We start from the raw sequence: 5,375 nt of genomic DNA, 5'->3' as shown, positions 1-5,375 counted from the left end.
TTCCTGATGGGAAAGGCCGGGAGACTTCTGAGGCCCTGCTCCAGGCCCACCCCCTGCTGCCCCTCCCCACCTTCCTGTCCCAGAGGACAGGCCAGGGATGCCGGGCGCGGGCCAGACCCCTTGTCTCGCCTGTTGCTTTTGAGCCTGGTGGCCCCCGGGGCCTGGAGGCTGGTGGGTACTGGGGGACTGTTGCCTACCCTGGGGACTTCACACCCCCCAGCCATCCAGTTGCCCCCGGGACCATAGATACCCCCAGGACCATAGGTACCTATCCCCCGCCCCCGTGTTCCCAGCACCGTAGGTACCACAACCGGCCCCCCCTCCCACACCCGTGTTCCCAGGACCGTAGGTACCACAGGCCTCCCCCCGCCCCCATGTTCCAGGCCTGCCCCCGTCACAGAATGCTGCCCTCAAAAGGGGGGCAGATATCACAGGATTGCTGGGAAGGGGAGAGACCCGTGTGCCTGGAGGGAGCAAGTTCACCCAGACCTGCGGGGCCAGGGACCTGTACTTGGAGGACCTCGGGGCCAGGTCATTCTTAGGTGGCAAGAAGGGGAGGATTCTGGATATGCCAGGTGGGGCTCTCAGTGGGGCCTGGGACAGGGCAAATGTCACGTGGGGCCTGGGCCACCTCTGCTATTGATGGGAACGGTCACCCCCCACAGCTGGGGACGGAACTAGGCAGGTCACCTTGTAAGTGGTCAGGCTGTCGGGCAGAGCTTATGCTGCCAGAGAGCTCGGAAGTGTCTTCATCTATTCTGCTCAGAATTATTCTGCCCCACTGGGCAGACACCGCGAGAGGGTCTCATACTCTGTCCCATCTCCGGAGACCCCAAACCCGGCGTGGGATTCCCACCCCACCCAGGCTCCAAAGCTTCGTGAACGCAGGTGTCCCACATCCATGCAAACTGTTCACGGGCACACGCCCAAGACAGTGCTGGGACAGAGAGTCCTGTTCCCAGCCCATGGTAACAGCAGAACTTTGACCGTTTCCTGTCCGTGCACTGCCCGTGCGTGGGGCCCTGGCTCAGGGCAGTTCCGAGAGCTGCCATTTCCTGGGAGCAGTCTCAGTTCACACGTTGGCGTGTGGCTCTGTATATCCACAGGTGAAGCAGGGTTCCCCACACACACCCCGTGTCTGTTCCAGAAAGGCAGCAGCTCCGTCCTCTCCAGCCCGTGGTGCGTGCTGGGTCCTGAGAAACGTTTCTCCACTCACTTCCTGAGGGACTTTGCCTGTGGTGGGATTTTCCCCGGGGGTTCGCTGCAGATGCGTCCGTCGGGTTTCTGCTTTCCCTTCTTCCTTGGCTTGTGCCCAGGGAAAAGTTGCTGTTTCTGTTTCTATTCTTGGCCCCCGGAACCTGATGGGGCATGCGGGGCACGTTGGTGCTGGCAGCTTCCACTCTCCTGGGTGGCTCAGAAGGCCCTGGGGGAATGTCCCCAACCCTTCCTGCCTGTACCCTGCTCCTGGGAGGTGGACGGGGGGTGCCGTGTCTCAAACAGTGTTCCCAAGCACACAGTGCAGAACGGTGCCTTGAAAGGAACGTTTCCCAAAAGTTTCCATGGGGGAAGAATTTATTTCCTCCTTAATTAACTAAACCATTTATCTTTTGGGAGTCTTCAAATGGCTAACTTCCAACGAAAAGCCAGTGCTGGGTTTCAGAGCCCAGAGGACACATTTGATTGTCTCAGTGGCCCCCTCTGGTCCTTTCCTCAGGTTGAGTGGGGAGGAGGCCACGGCCATGCTCCCACACGGCGGCAGCACCCCGGAAGTCCTGGTTCGCAGAGGCCAGCATCGGCCCCCACCCTCCTGGCACTTCTGGGGTGCTCCAGGTCCCTGTGCCCTTGGCCATCACGCTGCTTCTAACCCCTGGCACTATGGGAGGCTGGGCGCAGGAGGGCGGAAGGCCTGGGAGCAGCATTTAAATTAAGAGCGACCCTCCTGGGAGGATCTGTGGCTCTCGGGGGCGACTCCCACTAAGGGGACTCGCAGCTGGGCCGTGGGCTTCCCCCCAGCCCGTCATGCCCTCCTGCTCTCCCTGTTGCTTGGGGTCTTGGTCGCGGTGGAGTCCCACTGCCCCCTCCCGCATGTGTGTCTGCGGCTCCCAAACCCAACAGAGCGGGAGCCCTAGCACAGAACAAGGACACGGAGGGAGGGGGCAGCCTCGGCAGTCAAGCCGCTGTTCCGCCAGCCGCCCTCGTCCTGACACAGGGTGGTCTCAGCAGAGCTTCTGCAGGGCCCTTTGAAGGCTGCGTCCCTGTTGCCCATCTGCTTCTGGTTCCAGCGCCTTGCAGGGCTGATGAAGTGCAGATGTGGGTGACTCCACAGACTGGCCGGGACAACAGGAAATTCTCAAGACTGGGATGGGAACTAAGAGGGTGTTTACTTCTTGGAATTTATGTCAGATGCACAAACCCCAGAACCCCACACCGGAGTCGAGGTTGTCCCGAGAGCCCTGGCCGGCCGTTGTAGAGAGGAGGCAGGAATCGCACGGGGCTGGTGCCTTGCTGGGGGCCGGAGCGGGAGGCTGGCTGTGGAAGGAGCTCGCAGAGAGTGCCTGGGTCTGGACGCTTCTGGCGGGTCTGCGACCGCCCTTCCCATGGGTTCTCCCAGCAGCCTTGGCCTGGCAGGCAGGGGACTGTGGGAGGGCGTGCCCAGCTTCCACTGGCAGCCGCACGTCCAGCACATGCTTCTCCAAGCCCCACGTGGTGCAGACTTAATGCCTGGGACAGGGCACATGGAAGTGCGGGCATGGGATGGTGTGTTGGCTGGGCCCTCGGTCACATATGGGCCCTGGGAGCCAGAGCAAAGCCGAGGCTGACTGCGGGTTCTCTCCCGCTCCCACAGGCGGCCTCCACATGGGGGAGATGGGGCGCTTAGAGCACAGGGGAGCCTGGCTGAGCCCCGAGTCGGCTGCCAGTTTCCTCTGCTTGTTTGTGATTTTCCACCGCAATTGGATGTGGACAGAGGAACCAGTTGTTTTCAGGACAAGGGAGAGGAAAGGAGCCACGCCTGGCAGGTAGAGGCAGGTCCCAGCCCTGTCCAGCCCCACACCTGGGCCTGGGGACAGGGTGTGCACAAACAGAAGATTTTTTAAAGATTCCAGTTGTGAGCCGGGCACGGTGGCTCATGCCTGAATCCCAGCACTTTGGTAGACCGAGGTGAGCAGATCACAAGGTCAAGAGATCGAGACCATCCTGGCCAACATGATGAAACCCGTCTCTACTAAAAATACAAAAATTAGCTGGGTATGGTGGCACGTGCCTGTTGTCCCAACTACTCAGGAGGCTGAGGCAGGAGAATCACTCGGGAGGCGGAGGTTGCAGTGAGCTGTGATTGTGCCACCGCACTCCAGCCTGGTGACAGAGCGAGACTCCGTCTCAAAAAAAAAAAGATTCCAGTCGTGAGATCTTTTGGGACAGGAGAATAAAAAAGACTGCATGTCTCACAACGTGCTGTTTATGAAGCGGCCATCACGCCTCACGCACTGAGGCCCCAGTGCCGCCACCAGCCAGATGTTAGAGAAATGAGAAGTCCGGGAGGAGCTGTGGCCTCCCTTCCCTCCGGTTTGTAGAACTGACTGAAGCCCTGCGGTGAGAACACAATGTTTCTTTTCAGATTCGGATGTGACCCCTGCACTCCACGTGCATCATTAGCTGACGGGCGAGGCCCAGCAGCGTTTGGGGGAGCCCTGGACCCCCAGTCTTGAAGCATGTCTCAGCATGGGGAAGCTGTGTCTGAGCCGTTTATAAACCAGTTTTACACCCATGGGTCCTTCCCCGTGGACTTACTCAGGACCTCAGGATGGAGGAGGAAGACAAGCCTTGGTTTTCTGCTGTTTCAGTGTGAAGATGTGACTTCTTTTCTGGAGCTCTGGAGGGCCGAGGGCAGCACAGTCTGGGGGTTAGGTGGGCTGGGTGCTCAGGCCTCTCCCTGCGCTGCTGTTGGTGGCAGGAGTTCTGAAGCCAAAAGACTGAGGAGCGCGAATCGGAGATCAGGACGCTGCTGCCTGGGGCACCTCCCTGAGGTTCCATGCGCACGGCGTCACCTTCACCACAGCGCCGACCAAGTGGGTGCACCCGGGCGCTGCGAGGAGCCCCACACGAGGCCATCAGAGGACACGCATGTTCTACACCCATGGGTCTAAATGGCAGTGGCAGGGAGGCAGGCTCACTTCCCGGCCCCCCCGACGCTTGGCACCTCCACGAGGGCCTGGCCCGTGGGTTTGGACACACCCTCTCCTGGCTCCAGGCATGACTATGCCACGCGGCAGGGGCCCTGGGCTGGGGTGACACGTGTTGCCACATAAACCTACGAGCAGGGGCTGCTTGGGCCAGTTGCTGCTAAGACACAGGCACCTCCCCACCCTGTGTCCCTGGGTGGTGGAACACACCCATGGAATTCACCCAAGTACATGTAAAACCAGGCACAAAGTACCCGCTGGCTTTCAGGAGCGGGCACCTAGGTATGCAGCGTTGCAGCCACAGGCACCACTACAGGGCCTGTCCCGGGAACCCGCCTCCAGCCCCCAGACTCAGATGCAAGTGCGCTGAGCCTGCCCAGGGCTGCCATCTCGGAGCCATTTGCCCTGTGATTCCGTGGGAGCCGGGGAACCTGAGATGTGGGTAGCCCACACCTCTTGGAGACAGAGGCACCATGGTGGGACTGGGGTCCCTGGATGTCCTCCTGGGCCCCTCCTCCTCACGGGGGCAGGGCCATTAGGAAAATGCCCGACTGCACGCACCCCAGCCCCTCTTACTCACCAGGACAGCGAGCTCGGGGCTCTGTGGGCAGCTGGTCCCTCCAGTCCTAAGAGTGGCCTGTGGCTGTGCCAGCAGGGAGGCTGCAGGGCTGCTGCCCTGCCAAGACTGTGGGCTGGGCTGAGGCTTATCTGCAGGGAGCAGCCTGGAATGCAAAGGTGGGCCTGGGTGGGGATGCTCCGAGGCCACTCGCGGGGTGTGCTGCCTGTGCTTGTGGGAGTATGTGCGTGTGTGCGCATGTGTGTGTTCCTGCGTGTGTGTGCACATGCACGTGCATCCGTGTGTGCGTGTGCATCTGTGTGTGCGTGTGTGTGCATCCATGTGCATGTGTGCGCGTCTGTGTGTGTGCGTGTGTGCGTGGCTTTGGGGGGCTTGCAGGGGAGGTGCATGTGGGAGAGGAGAGAGATTCAGGAAGTGACCAGTGTATCCTCTGCCTGTCCCTGCTCGGTGACCACACTGAGCTGTGGCTTGGAACAGGACCTTTGTCCGAGGCCCTGAGCCCACGTCAGGGCTGAAGCCGCAGGCCAGCCTGGCCCCAAAGGCCCTTGTGGAGGGGTCTCCCTGAATGGCCTTGGACCCACCTCCCGCCCAGCCCCACCAGGCGGCCTGGCTGAGTG

General features: G+C 61.1%; 1 protein-coding gene across 4 annotated transcripts in view; it reads left to right on the top strand.

Moving 5' to 3' along the window:
* IFT140 (intraflagellar transport 140) overlaps positions 1-5,375 on the top strand; it is a 105,252-nt gene that overhangs the window by 77,770 nt on the left and 22,107 nt on the right. The window lies entirely within an intron of this gene.

The sequence above is a fragment of the Chlorocebus sabaeus genome, chromosome 5, assembly GCF_047675955.1.
Source record: "Chlorocebus sabaeus isolate Y175 chromosome 5, mChlSab1.0.hap1, whole genome shotgun sequence".
Classification (NCBI taxonomy): domain Eukaryota; kingdom Metazoa; phylum Chordata; class Mammalia; order Primates; family Cercopithecidae; genus Chlorocebus; species Chlorocebus sabaeus.
The sequence above is the reverse complement of the archived record's forward strand: the minus strand, read 5'-3'. Positions and strand labels throughout refer to the sequence as shown.